General features: G+C 40.3%; 1 protein-coding gene across 2 annotated transcripts in view; it reads right to left on the bottom strand.

Moving 5' to 3' along the window:
- The window catches only part of NGFR (nerve growth factor receptor), a 224,468-nt gene that overhangs the window by 123,818 nt on the left and 84,818 nt on the right, over nt 1-15,832 (bottom strand). For both annotated transcript variants that reach the window (XM_087713613.1, XM_087713614.1), the window contains exon 4: nt 8,252-8,327. The gene's annotated coding sequence lies outside the window, so the exon portion shown is untranslated. The remainder of the gene's footprint in view (nt 1-8,251; nt 8,328-15,832) is intronic.

The raw sequence follows: 15,832 nt of genomic DNA, 5'->3' as shown, positions 1-15,832 counted from the left end.
TTGTTTTGTTCAAAATGCTTGTTAGTTGTGCCATCAAAAGTACAAATAGAAGTGACAGTGTAAGATTTCTCATCAGGCTATCAGCTTAGTTTGCTATAGCTTCATGGATGTCTTTAGGGATTTCAGGATATTGCTGCTAATTCCAAAAATTGTCTAAGCATTTCTCAACCCAGATGCGTGGAACAGAATTAAATGCTTTCTTACAATCAACCCAGTCCATGAACAAATATGTTAAGTCTTTTCTTTGAATTCTTCAAAATCAGTTTACCAATCATCAGTTGGACTTTGGTTCCTCTTGAATTTTTGCAGCACCCTTTCTGTTCTACAGGCAGCAAGTCCTTGTTTTCTAGATATACAAAGTTATCTATTATTGTTGTTGTTCTTGTTGATCATATAGTGAGCCAAATGTGTTAGAAGGATTTGGCATTTTTGTATAGCTATTGAATCTGGGATAGGCAGGAGCCTGGGGTAGGCGGGTGTTATTCTTTGTTGGTGTTATCACAGAATGTAATCTGTTCCAAGTAAAACTCCTTTTGCACTTCACTGATTGTGATTTTATCAATACAGGTGATATTCAAGTGATGCTCCAGTTGTTTTTGAATTGCACCTAAGGCACCTGTTACTATAAGCTTTGTTTATACAACACGTGAAATACAGCTGCCAGTTTTTTAACTGGTGTTTGTCTTTACACGTTACAGGTGTCATTGACTTACAACCATTCATTTAGTGATCATTCAAAGTTACAACGGCACTGAAAAAAGTGAGTTGTGATCGTTTTTTATATTTAACAACCATTGCAACATCCCCATGGTCACATGATCGAAATTTGGATGCTTGGCAATTGGCATGTATTTATGATGGTGGCAATATCCAAGGCTCATGTGATCCCCTTTTGCAGTCTTCTGACAAGCAAAGTCAATGGGAAAGCTAAATTCACTTAACAACCATTTTACTAATTTAGCAACTTATAGTGATTCACTAAACAACATGGCAAGAAAAATGGTAAAATGGGGAGAAACTCCCCATTTTGTCTGATTAATAAGATTCCAGGTTTCAGATCCACATCTTTACAAAGGCAGAGTAGTTTTTAAAAAGGTTCCACCACAAAACCGCGGACGACAAAATCGTGGTTGACGAAAGCGTGCATTTGACGTCATCACAGCGTGACGAAAACATCGCGCTGTGATCGAAAAATGTAAAAATAAAGCGAAAACCTTACCCTAACCCCCCCAAACCTAACCCTAAACCTAACCCTAAACCTAACCCTTAACCTAACCCTAAATCTAACCCTAAACCTAACCGTTAACCTAACGCTAAACCTAACGCTAACCCTTAACCTAACGCTAAATGTAACCCTAACGCTCTAAACCTAACCCTAACCCTTAACCTAACCCTAACCCTAACCCTAACCCTTACCTTTATGTGAATCGGCTTGCTTTAATTTTATTTGTATTTCAATTTTTAATTTTTTTCGTCGCGCTGTGATGATGTCAAATACGCGCTTTCGTCGATCACACTTTTGTGGACCGCGGTTTTGACGGGTCACGTTTAAAAAGGTATAGTTGAACTAATACAAGTAACTGTTGATTTCTGATATTTACATTTCACTAATAAGGAACTCATAGGGTTCCTTGCTATCCTTATCCACTCATAGATGGCTCAATGGCTAAAATGCTGACCCTGTCGATCAGAAAGGATGGCAGTTTGGTGGTTTGAATCCCTAGTGCCGCGTAACAATGTGAGCTCCCGTTACTTGCCCCAGCTTCTGCCAACCTAGCAGTTTGAAAGCATGTAAAAAGCTAAGTAGAAAAATAGGAACCATCTTTGGTGGAAGGTAGCAGTATTCCGTGTGCCTTCAGTGTTTAGTCATGCCAGCCACATGATCACAGAGACATCTTCGGACAATGCTGGCTCTTCGGTTTTGAAACGGAGATGAGCACTACCCCCTAGAGTCGGGAATGACTAGCATATATATGCAAGGGGAACCTTTACCTTTTACCCAATAAGGAACTCAGGCTACCTAATGCATACAGATTATTTTTGGGTCTTTTTGAATCAGGTGGTCTTCTAAACTTGGCTGTCTGAAGATTTTAAGAAATACATGGCTGTGATGTGGATTGGTCAATCACTTCCAGTTTGGTTTGATTTTTTTTTAAAAAAAGGATCTTCTCCAGACAGTGTAAATGTCAATCTTTGCTAGCATTATTTATTCATTAGTAAAGATTTTGAAAAACAGGAGGAAGCTTGTCAAAATGAAGACAACAGTGACAATTTGTTTTTTTCTCTAGCTTCCATTAAGTCTATGAGCTTTTTTTATGAAAGCAGGGAATCTGAAAATTATAAATCAATTGTAAAAATCCTATAATAAGTAAACAATTTTCAAGTCTTTGCAGTAGCCTCCAACATTTGTTTTTTCTATAGAACAGGGACCAGAGGCAATCTGGAAAATAAACTTAGTAGTGTTGATTGGTTGGATCTATCCCCATGTAACTGTTTTATTAGAACAATATTAAAAAAAATAGGGCAAGCGTTTTGGCCAGCATAAAAAGAAGAGTCATTTGGCACATTCACTTCTATAATTCATTTTCTTGTGTGTCATCCCTTTCCACATTTCACTGAAATTAATAGGAGGGTCTCATTCCTTCCTGGGAGGAATATGCATTGTGGTAGGTAGTAGGTAATAGGCAATAGGCAGGAGTGTGCTACTGGTTGTTCAGCTTGAGACAGTAATAAGTCTTTGGCTAGCAGAGAGCTGCACAAATGACAAGGGGGCCTCTTCCTTCTAACTCCATAGGGATACACAAACTATTGTGAAAGCTAAGTGATTATTGCAAGTGTCTGCAGCCAAATATCCCCTGTGATCATTCAGACTCAGGCAAATATTACTGTCTCTCTATAAACCTCTTGCGGGAACATAGGTTTGTGCAGACTTTCTCACTGTAACACCAACCATCCCTCCACAATTCATAAACACACAAAACAATCTTATCCATGTCTATTCAATCCACGTTTCCCAGCTCCCAAAGGAAGTATGCTATTGAGCAGGAGACAGTATAACTAAAGGAAGTAGAACAAAAGAGGCAGTCATGGCTAACTCCAGACATTTTCTACTGCCTGAAGTGAAAGACAAGGACCACAATCCCCATCTTTGCAAATAGAATCTAAAGCAGAAAATTGAATCTTATGATATATAGTTAGAAATCAGCTCTCTCCATCACAACTAATAGAGGGAATGCTTTTGTAAAGATACAGGGAAAGAAGGACTATCACCATCCCTCACTTTTCCAGCTGTTGCCCTCCTCCATTTGCTGCTGCTGTTATTTTGATTTGTTCCTGCCTTTTGGCATAAAGAGAACCCCAGACCAGCCCAAATCTGATAAAAGCAATTTAAATCAACTACTTCAGATGTGTTGCACTTAAATTCCCATAGTGATGTTTTATTGTGAAGTGAAATATCATATTGTGAAGGAATTTATTTTTGACATGCTCAGCTAAGAGAGAAATTATAGCATAGCAGCAGTTGCCTCTTGCTTTTCTATTCATTTAGCATAACAATTACACAAACATTATTTTGCAAGGCTCTTCCATAATTCAAAGGCCTTATGAGATGGGCCACATCTGGTTCAATTGAAACTGAAGTCCATAACTAAGGAGCCGTTACCAAGAGAGCATCCTTACCCACCAGCCTAGTTTATTTTACTATCTGTTATAAAAGCAGTGTTTCTCAAGCTGATGATAATGTACACGCAAGTTGAAATAATTGAAATGTATGCATTAAGCAATAAAAAAGTTTAAGATCATTTTCTTTTCTTTAAAACAATATCCCCCAAATGCAAAACTCTGGCCATCCTCTATTTCTGACCTGATTCATTCTTAAAGGCCTCTATTGATGCCAAGTAAAAGGAAACCAGGCCATAAAAGAACACAGTAGCTGGACATCATCAAAGCTGAAACTAGCCAGAACATAGAAAAACTTAAAGAAGCAGTGCAAGTTCAGAAGATTTGGAGAGACCTGGCCCAGTCGGACAAGACTGAATGGATATCATCATCATCATCATCATCATCATCATCGCCAATTGATGCCTTTTGTTCTAGGCTGCATGTTTGTACTCCCAATGTAGAATTTTAAAGGGTAAAACTATTATTTTGAATTAGGTTTAGAAACACATGAACAAAAAATGCAATTGATGCAAAATCAATGTCACATATTATGATCGTAATACCAGTTGTATCCTCATGGCCATACTTTGAAATTTGTAAAGCATTTATAAAATGCATAGGAATACAGGTTGTCCTTAACATATGACCATAATGGAGTCATTATGCCCATTATGATCATAAAGGTCGTATTTTATGATGTTTTTGAAATGGTTGTTAAGCAAACTAATATTTTTTATGGGCACAGTTTTGCCAAAAACCAAAAGAAGCAAGTGCTGTTTTACATTATTATGTTTTACAAAACTGTTCTCAAACATGATATATGACCACTGCATTTATCTCTCAACTATGTGAAATGTTAAATATGACTTATTAAAGTTGTATTGATCTCAATGAATTCTAAGAGGATATATTAGTCTTGATCTAGTCTTATGTCCTTTTAATATACTCATGGTGGTTTCAAAGAATACGATCACTTGCCCCATGCCTAAATCTGAAAAACCTTGCCAAGAAAACTGCAGGGACTTCTGTAGGAAGTCTCCAAGAATTAGCCATGATTGAACAGAAGAAAATAAATCCATCTAATAGACAAAGAAGATGCTCCTAATCTTAGGAGTGTTCACAGCTCTAGCTCTGGAAACAAAATAGAGGTTTTAGCTGAACATTTGCATGGTGGTATGAGATGTGACTAAATGGAGTACATCTCTTCCTATCACCTTTCTACCATATGGAATCCTTTTTTTAGATACCAAAGGGTAAAATGAGATATTTCATGAAAGTTTTTGAATTTCACAGAAATCTTGATCACTCCCAGGGGGGGAAGCATCTGGGAAAAAGCATTATTCTCCACAGAATCTGGGCTGCTGTCCTCTCATCAGGACTGAAATTCAAACCTTGACAGTGATTGATTTGATTCCGGGTTAAATGTTCATTTTCAAAGGCTTCTTGGCTTTAAAAGTATTATGGCTCTCCAACTAATAAAGAAAGAAAGAAAAATGTTGGGGCCATTCATGAAAAGGGAGGGAAAGGCTGCTTTTGGAGAGCCCATTCTCTCTGGAACCCTTTCTGTGGCATGAATCACCGGATGGTATGAACTCAATTAGTTGAGTCAAATAGCTGAAGATAAATCACAGTCCTGTTAGGAAAATTCATGAGGTTAATATACCACTTTCAAAGAAATCTCAGACAACTGCTTCCATCCCTAGATAGAGCTAGCTTAGCGTCTCCTTTATCATTGTGACTACGGATATAGAAAAGGATGGCAATCATTGAGAGAGTAAATGTTAAACCCTGGCATCTTATTGCTGATTTATCGAATGATCCACCTTTTTGTGGCAAAGAATATGCTTCAACCTTCCAGGCAGAATTCATGCTTCACACAATTACATGAAAAAGTACCCAGAATAACTGGGTTTGTTTTAACTGCAAGAGAGAGACAAGAAGGAAAGAGGAAGCAGGGAGCAGTTGCTGTGCCTATTGTGCCTACAAGTACTTCAGACAAGTAAAAAAAGGTGATGTAGCATGAGGCACATTGTCAATCATCCTGATATATAGCATTGATGATGGTGACATGGCCAGGCACTCTGCAAAGCATGCCAGTAGCCACAACTATCGATACATTGCAGGCTCCTTCTGAAAACTTGGGTGTGGCTCCAGAGCCACTTGTATTTGTATTTATTAGTTTGTTAAACATGTACAAGATTGCAGGTATAAATATAAATATGAATATAAATGAAATACATGAATTCAAATAGATGGGAACAGTAGAACGGGGACATTAGGCACGCTGGTGTGCTTATCCACATCCCCTTTACGGACGTCTTAGAAATGGGGTGAGGTCCATGGTAGACAGCTTAATGTCGAAGCTGTGAGGGTTAGAGAATGTAACAATGGAGTCAAGTAGAGAATTCCAGGCATTGACCATTCTGTTGCTGAAGTCATATTTTCTGCGAGTTTGGAGCGGTTTATCTTGAGTTTGTATCGATTGTTTGCCGGTGTATTATTTAAGTTGAAGCTGAAGAAGTCGTTGCCAGGTAAGAACGTTGTAGCAGACAATTTTGGGTACTGTGCTTAGATCATATCACAGGCTGTTCTGTTCTAGATTGTCCAAGCCCATAATTTCAAGCCTGGTGGCATAGGGAACTCTATTGTGAGTAGAGGAAGGGAGTAATATTCCCGTGAAGTACCTCTGGGCCCACTCAATCGTATTCAAGTCCGATGTACAGTGAAGATTCCAGGCAGATGAGCTGTATTCAAGAATTTGTGTGGCAATTCACTTCAATGCTTGCATCCATGGAGGAAGTTGTCAGACAGAATATGATTTGAAACTACTTAGACAAACTCACAAGAAAATCCAATAATGTTTTTAAGGGGGGATACATGTTAAAAAACATTGCAAATCGGTCAGAATATAGAGAATGGTGAAGTCAGGGATTAAATACATGTTTTTCCAAGCAGCTCTCTTTTCCTACCAAACCTCACATTTTTATATTCATAAATAACAATAGAGTGAAGACTTCAGCGTTAAGTTCAAAGTTCTAAACTATTTTTTCATATTACAAAATAATTCAATGTACTCTGCAACTTCTTATCCATGTTATATTCAGCATCAACTCTATGAGTTAAGCAACTCTATCCATTTACAACTCATTAATCATATTTAGCAGTAATATACATTTTCTATTTTTAAAGTTTTAATTTATTTTAATTGTTAATAGTTTCCAGTTCCCATTGTATAAATACCACTATACTTGGCTATTATTTGTGTTTTATAATGCAAAACATTAAAAAATATATCTAAGAACTAAGTAATCCAAGAATCTAAGTAATATTTATTGAAGAAAATTAGGCAGGTATAACAACAATGACAACCATGAAATATTAGCAACTGTAATTAATCAAGAGCCAAACCTATTTACAAGACAAGATTCAAATGTTCTTGTCAATACCTGACAGACTATTGCATTTCATCTCCATTAAATTAGGTCATTTCTGCCTGTCCTTTGTTTTTACAATGGTTCAATTTATTCTTGTGGGGTTTTAGTGATAGTGTGAGAACTAGCTCCTATTGATTAAAAACATAAACAGTCATGTTAATTTATTTAAATGTAGTTTAAATCAAATCTAAATTCAATCCAGTTTGACTCACTATTGAATTTTATTATTTCATTTATTTGAAAAACTGAAGTTCCCCATGACTTATGAATGAGTTCCTTACAGACATACATTATGTATGAGTAATGACAATGAAATACAGACATGAAAGTATAGTATAAAAGAATATATCAGAACCCTATAGACATACAGCATTTTTATTACTTTATTGCTTTTCTTCCTTTTCTTCCTTTTTTTTCAAAGTAAATATTAAATCAAACTTGGAATTTGGGCTGGTCTTAGTTTTCTCCTTCCCCATCTTATGGAGGATAGACCTGGGATGCCATGCAAAACTCCAGGATGGCTCTTGATTTCACCTAAGTTTTATACCACTGGCTACAGGAAAAGCTGCTAAGATGGTCCAGTTGGGGGTAGAATAAGTGTTTGCACTTTTTCCTTTACAGCTGTGCTCCCCTGGATATTTTAGGGCATTTCCCTCCTGTCAGTTTATAATGGTACTCTGAATGACTGTAGACCATGGGTGTCAAATTCACGATGTCACATTGACGTCACGTGTCATATCGCAACTTCCCCCCCCCTTGCTAAACTGGAGGTGGGCGTGGCCAGCACGTGACGCATCCAGTTCATGGGCCGCGAGTTTGACACCCCTGTTCTAGACCTTGGAAAACATTAATAAAACATAGGCCTTCCAGTGCATTTAGACTGCATTTAGATATGACAATGAAAGAAAAACTGTTCATTTTAACCTCAATCTCCAGCCTTTTGAAATTGCTCATTCAGATTTAAAACACTATATATCAGCCACTATATTTCATCAATTTATATACATGGAATCCCATTTTCAGTATATAAACTGCTGTCATTCTATCCCAAATGTTCAGGAAGTAGCTATACAGGAATTAATCATTAGCTAACCATTTGTTCAGTGAATGTTGAGCAATGCAATTTTAATAAATCTTAACAGCTTTTCTTCTGTCACCTGATACTGTTATTTTTGAAAACCAAGGAAGATGAAATGAAGTCCAGACGTCCCAGGAAAAGATTTTAATGGCATTCTAGGAAAACAGGAAAGATATGAAGATTGCACAACTGCTCCAACTTGGCTATTATTTATATTGTTGTGATTGTAAAGACTTAAAAATGTTGGTTATTAATCGGCTCAGATGCTGTGATATGGAATGTTCCAAGAATCCAAGGAATTAAACTGAAATCCTTCTATCCAAAGACATTGGGAGTAAAAGTATCAAACATGCAACGGGGTGGCTGCACATACATGATTGAAAACCTGGCCCTTTTTGGCATGTGTTACATGCAATATAAGTTTAAAAATAGAGGGGATTTCATCATATAGATGAAGCAGCCTTCTTGATTCTTTAACCTCCCACATACGTATATTCAAGTATCAGTTAATACAATTTATCAGGGGTAAAATCCAGTAGATTCTGACAAGTTCTGGAGAACCGGTAGCAGAAATTTTGAGTAGTTCAGAGAACTGGAAAATGCCAAATCTGGCTGGCCCCAGACTGGGGTGGGAATGGAGATTTTGCAGTATCCTTCCCCTGGAATGGGATGCAAATGGAGATTTTGCAGTATCCTTCCCCTGCCAACCCACCAAGCTACACCATGCCCACCAAGCCATGCCCACAGAACCAGTAGTAAAAAAATTGAATTTCACCACTACAACTAATATTAAACATTTTCAGACTCTGATTGAGAATAGTATTGTAGAATAAAATAAGCAATAGGGAAATATCCTGGTGAGAGAAAAGCTCAGAAGCAAAAATAATCGAACGAAAAGTTAGTAAATAATAACTTAAGCATAGAAGCAATATATACATGCCTTAATTTTTTCATTCTTGACCACAAATTAATAGTAATTGAAAACAAGCTATTAATGTGGAAAGCTGCAGCATATTCACATTTCTCTATAGTATGTACATTTTTATATAGATGTATGACTTATTTAGTTAGTAATGCTCTTGGCTTTAATTCAATGATTTTAGTGAAGTTGTAATTCACTCAAACATGGATAACTGCAGCATAGTAAAAATCATAGGAGAAAATCACAGGACAAAGAAAAATGAAAAGAACTCTTTGAAAACTTCTAATTTGAAGCTGATGCAGAAAAAAATTAAAAAGAATGGCAGAAAAATCTACATATATAGGCAGCACTACCTATTTGTTGATGTGGGGTCAAACAGACAATAGCTATCAGTTTCTTGAGGTAAAAAAAGTCCAGAATTACAACTTATCCACTTATAAGAAAAATCTGCTAATTCTTGGATCTCACATACTGTATATAGCTGTATCATACTGTCATCTATTGTAGGTACCATGGTATTAGTAGATCTCAAAAGTATCTGGAAAAGTTTTCCCTTCCTTACCCTCCCTACCAGGGACGGGACACAACTCTATGGCTTTCCTGGTTTGGGGGGCGGGGGGGGGGGGTCATATGAGGAGGTAGAAGGGAATGGAATATAAAAATTTGTGAGTTTATGGTCCCACTTTAGGGGGGGAAAAAAGACATTCAGCCAGTCAAAAGTAAGTTTAAAAAGAAAATCTCCAAAATCCTAACACTCTACAGAGTTCAAGCATACAAAAAAATAGAGATAGGAGTAATTTCTGTAATTAAAATAAAAGGCAGGCTAGAAGATGATATGTGTGATAGACACAACCCAAAAACAGAGAATTGAAGACACTCAAATATCAAAAACAGTTATTCTAGCTGTTGTCAGCTGTTGAAAGTCCATCCAGAAATATGGGTTATAATTTGAAATCACTTAACAATTCCATACAATTCATTTAAAAGGACAGAACATTGCTTTTAATTTTTATGTACATAATGTCCACAAACATTTCTAAATCCTATTTCAAACCCAACCATAATACTAATCCATGGATACTCATTACTCTCAGACCCTATTTTGTTTTCCCTTTCTGTCAATAATTATTGAAATCAGGGAATAGTATCCCCTCCATTCTGTTATGGAAAATAACAGAAAAAGCACAAATTGTGATAGGATGGAGGAGTTTCCCTACCCAGGGCATTGTATTTGAGCAAAGGGGTATATTTTTTACTAGGATTCTTTGTCCCTGCTTTTTCTCTTCAGCAAAAAGCCATGCAGTGAGAGTTAAACCCCTTGACAAGGAAGCAGCCAATGCTAATATTTAAGTAGTCCTGGGGAGAAAGGCATATCCTCTTCTTCTTCCCTGTCTCCCAAATGGCCCAGCATCTGGACTTCGACCTGGCTATCAATGGCTGCAACCTAGGAGGTGCCACCATGATTTAAGATCTGGACAATGACCTCTGGTAACAAGCACAGCATGGGATGCATTTCCAGGCACTCTGTCTGCTACTGTCCCAGGCTATTCTTTCTTGGTCCCGGTTGAACAATTTCCTCATCTGTTTGTCCTGCTGTTGTATGATAGGTCTGAGGTTGTATACTGAATCAGAACTGGGGTCCGAATTCAGGAGAGCTGAGCCTAGATTTTCTTCCTCCATGGATGGGATGAAGTCAGTTCACTGCATTTAGCCTTTATAATATATCAGTTTGTTCTCAGTCTGGAAGAAATGAATTACATCTCTAGCAACAATAGTAAATATCAGTTGAGTTGATCTAGCCTCTCGAAAGTTCTCCATTTATTCTGCCGATGAATAAGGGGCAAAGAGTACATATAATAATCTAAATCATTCAAATAATATTTTAATAGAAATCTTGATTAAAAACAATTAGCATGCTTCCTAAGACCCTCCCTGGAGTTTGAATATTATTTATAATGCTTTCATCAGGGGTATTTTCACGGTATGGTTAAAAAAAATCAAGATGATAGAGAGAATGGTGTGATGAAAACTGCATCCATTTCTATGCTTTGATCCCACTGTTGTGCATGCTGGTTTTATGTAGTTCAATCCTTGGGAAAGACTTCACGTCAGATTCCACTCTTTCATTCTCACCATATAGCAGAATGACCATTGGCTTCTCGGTGCACTGCAGGAGTGTCCAAGCAAGGGTTAAAGTCTGTCCCACTGCCCAAGGACCGGTTTGAAAATCTTTGGCCATGTCCTCTGGCTCCTTCCATCCTGTTTTTCAATGAAGGCATGGTCCATCTGAGAAGGATGTCCGACTGGTAAAGTATCTTAATATGGAAAAGCAGGACATCCTGAAAATAATACCCCAAAGTGAGGTTGGACACTCCTGCAGTGCACCGAGAACGACCCTTCAGGTAAGCCAATGGTCATTCTCCGATGCACTGCTTGGAGTGTCCAAGCAAGGGATATGCCCAAGCAAAAGATCACTAGGGCAGGTGCCTCTAATGAGGTCCACAATCCACATCAAAAACCACGCTCTGCAAGACACGTCTTCCGAAGTAGCATCAGCAGAGGCGTATTTGTCCAGCTTGTAGTGCCTAACAAATAAGGATGGCGTTGCCCAGGTCGCGGCTTTGCAGATCTCCTCAATCGAGGCCTGGGTAGCTCAGGCCACGGTAGTACTATGCTTCGGGTTGAGTGTGCTGTCAGTCTGGGAGGTGTAGACCTACCCTGGTGTTCGTAGGCCAGGAAGATACAAGCCTTGAGCCAGCGACTGATTGTGGAAGATGAAACCTTCCGGCCCATGATTACTGGTTGAAATGATACAAATAAGGACTCTGAGCGTCGTAAGGAGGATGTATGCTTGATGTACCACTTCAATGCTGTCAAGGGTATGCCAACGGCGTTCTCTAGAGTGTGAGGGCCTCGGGCAAAAGTTTGGGAGAACGAGCTCCTGGGCCCTGTGAAACTGGAATTGATCTTCGGGATAAACGAAGGGTCCAACCAGAGAACGACCCTGTCCCTATGGATGAGGCACAAATCCTCCCTGACTGACAGGGCTGCCAGTTCAGACACCCTCTTCGCCAAAGTAATGGCGACAAGGAAGGCCGTCTTGAAGAAAAGGTGCCTAATGAAAGAAGAGCGGAGAGGTTCAAAGAGTGGTTTTGTTAGAGCCCTGAGAACAACAGCGAGGTCCCAGGATGGGTACCGATGGATCACTTGCAACCACAGGTTCAATGCACCCTTAAGGAAGGCCCGTACACTGGGGGTGACAGCTGAGTGGTTGGGAAGAGTTTACAGATATCACAGTGGCCAATGCAGTGACTTGGCATTGTAAAGTATTTGGAGCTAGTCCTTTATCGAATCCCTCTTGGAGGAAATCCAATATTTGAGGGAGAGACGCAGAAAGTGGCTCTAGATGATGTGAGCTGCACCAGATGGAGAAGGCAGACCACGTGGCCCCATAGATGCTGGTGGTGGAAGGCCGCCAGGCTGCCTGAATGGTATGAATGATCTGCCTCGAGAAGTTGGCTTGAGCTAGGAAATCCTCCTCAAGTGCTAGGCGGTCAGATTGAGCCACTGGCACTTTAGGTGTTGTATGGCTGAGGTGTTGTCTGGCTGAGGGAGGCCAATTCCTGGGGAATTCTCCAAGGCTGACTAACCGAGAGGTTGGTGAAGTCGGCAAACTAAGTTCTTCATGGCCAATAAGGGGCCACCAGAAGCACTTCCACTTGTTCCAGCAGAATCTTCCTGGTGACTCAAGGAAGTAGAGGCAAGGGCGAGAAGGCATGAAGCAGGCCCTTGGGCCAAGGGCAGTTGAGCGCATCTACCCCTTCCGCTTGAGGTGAACGATACCTGGCATAAAAGCGGGGAAGTTGGGCATTCTCCAGGGTGGTGAAAATATCGACTAGAGGAGTGCCGAACTTGAGACACAGGTGACAGAACAGGTTCGGATGCAGGCGTCACTCCGACTGGTCCAGAGTGGCCCCGCTTAACCAATCCGCCCGAACGTTGTTTATCCCCGATATGTGTTCTGCTCTTATGGAATTTACATGATGCTGTGCCCACTGTCCGAGTACATCCACCTCTGCCATCAACGCGCTGGATCTGGTGTTACCTTGTGCGCTTTCACCGCCACATTGTCCGTCTGGACAAGCACATTGTGCCCTTGCAGATCTGATTGGAACTTGCGCAGAGCAAGGCGGACCACCCTCAACTCCAGCCAGTTGATGTTGTGGGCAAACTTGCTGGTGGACCACCTGCCCTGCACTATCTTGTTGCGGAGGTGAGCTCCCCACCCAAAGAGGCTGGCATCCAACGTGAGGACCATGCACTTAGGTTCTCAGAACAATGAGCACTTCATCATTGCTGGTATTCACCACCAACTGAGGGAACAGAGTACTTTCACCGATGGGCAAACACAGGCCCTGGAGTTGATGGCATTGGCTCTTTGCAATGGAAGGAGAAACATTGCAACTCTCTTGCATGCAGCCTTTCCCAGGGAACAATTGTCAGACAAGAAATCATCTTGCCCAACAATTGCGACAGCAGGACCACGGGAATGGTGGGAGACCACTGAACCTGCTGTACCAGTTCTTGGAGACTGCGAATCCAATCTGGAGACAGGGACATAAGACATGACAAAGTGTCGATCACCACTCCCAAGTGTAACACTCTTGTGGAGGGAGTGGGATGACTCTTCTTGTGGTTGATGGAAACCACAGATAACGGTTGCAGATGAATGGGGCGCTCTCGGAGGTCCGTCACCAGTATCTTTGTGAAGACCCTCAGCGCTGATGACAGGCCGAAGGGGAGGGCCCAATATGTTAATGCCAGCCGGCATAATAAAACTGCAGGAATTGTCTGTGGGCCAGTCTTATTGGAACGTGGAGGTAGGCCTCCTGTAAGTCGATGAAAGTCATCAGATCCCTTGGTCAAAGGCTTCCCAGGATTGACTGGAGGGGCTGCATCTTGAATTTCTTGTAGGCCAGATTATAGTTTAGCTTCTTCAAGTCCAAGATGACTCTCCGCCCTCCTGAGCTTTTTGGACCAGGAAGAGGATGGAGTAGAACCCCTTCCTCTCCTGCCCCAGGGGAACCGATAATGGCTCTTATTTCTGTCAGTGATGAATCTCTGTCTCCATGAGCTCCATCTTGGTGACACACCTGAGGGTGGGACAATGGATTAAATGATGGGGGGAAAGGAAATGAATTCTAGGGTGAGGCCCAGCCTCACTGTTTGCAGTACCCACACATCTGACGTGGTCATTTCCCAATGTTCTGCAAACAGTTTAAGCCGACCCCCTATAGAAGTATGTGACGGGTGGTCATTTGTTGCGGAGGAATGGCTTGTTAGCCGATCTGCCTCGAAATGGGTGTCTAGAGAAAGACTGATGACAGGTCCTGTCCCTAAAAGGTTGCCTGTCCTGGTTTCTTTCAGAGCGCTGGCATAAGGACGTTGAAACAAGATGGAAGTGGAGGAGGAATTCGGTGGCGAGTCAGTGGCTCGAAAGGACTGCTTCCAAAAGGAAGAATTTCTCCGGTGCAGTTTGCACGAGACAGAAGGCATAACCTTCCGCTTGTCCTTATTTTCAATAAGGACAGAGTTTAAGGGATCCCCAAACAACTTGACACCCTTGAAGGGAGCAGACACGAGCTTCCATTTAGACCTCATGTCCACATTCCAATGGCGGAGCCATAAGAGCCGGCGGGAGGTGATGTTAGCGGCCGTGGCTCTGGAAGCAAACTTTGCTGCTTTAAGGGATGCGTCTGCGGTATATTCAGAAAAAAGGTTAGGAATTTGAGGGGGGGGAGAGGCTCTAGCAAAACTACCCTTTATGTTCTCATCTCTGAACATATGAATCAAGCAGCTTCATTTTTGAGAGGGACATATCAAAACTCTAGTTAGTTCACAATGGGTATAATTTGAAAACAGCTTTTAGAGCAGCACTTAGCAAATGCCATTTTTATTTCCCATTTTGTCTTAGAATGACGATACAATAGAAAATTCAATTGATGGGTAGAGCCAACTATCCAACATTATTTTGAATTCCAATAAAGTTTTTTTTAAGTAACAACTGTGATTCTCTCCAGAGTTTACAGAAACCTATCCAGGTATTAGCACGAGACTTTGCTCCAGTGGTGGAAAACGAACAGCCCAGCAATTTAACCTGTCATGTTGGCCTCAAGAGAAGCCAAATATTATCTCCCTTTTATAGATTAAGTAAGCCAACTTTCACTTGACACAAGACGGTGATCTATATATGACCATCTTTTAAATCACAGTGCTGTTAAAAGCACTATGTTAAACCTGTGCATAAACCTTTATGAATGGTACTTTGAACAGATTTTTAAATTTCTTATATATCATCAAGGATTTATTTTGATTCTTCTGGATACCAAACAGAGGTTGTCCCAAAAAAAATCTTAGCACAATTTTAAGCTTGAAAATCTTAAAACTGCACTAAGGTTTTGGGACACCCTATCCTGTGAATTCCAGCAGCAAAACTTCAGTGACGAGCAGGCAGCTTTATGTCCCTGTTTGAGTTTTCCCTCCTTTTTTTAGGCAGTTCTCAGATACAGCTGTGATTGCCATAGAAAACATGCACTGTCTGCATCTAATGGATGCTATTCCTTTTCCTTATCAAAAGCATTAAGAATAGCAGTTTGGAAAGAGACAGCTTTGCAAACCCCGACCCCAAGAGGCCTCTTGGGGATTTGAGCTTTCAGATTACTTAAGCCAAATAGATAA

The sequence above is a fragment of the Thamnophis sirtalis genome, unplaced genomic scaffold (assembly GCF_051295495.1).
Source record: "Thamnophis sirtalis isolate CommonGarterSnake01/CBP01778 unplaced genomic scaffold, rThaSir2_p1.2 scaffold_4, whole genome shotgun sequence".
Taxonomy (NCBI): domain Eukaryota; kingdom Metazoa; phylum Chordata; class Lepidosauria; order Squamata; family Natricidae; genus Thamnophis; species Thamnophis sirtalis.
The sequence above is the reverse complement of the archived record's forward strand: the minus strand, read 5'-3'. Positions and strand labels throughout refer to the sequence as shown.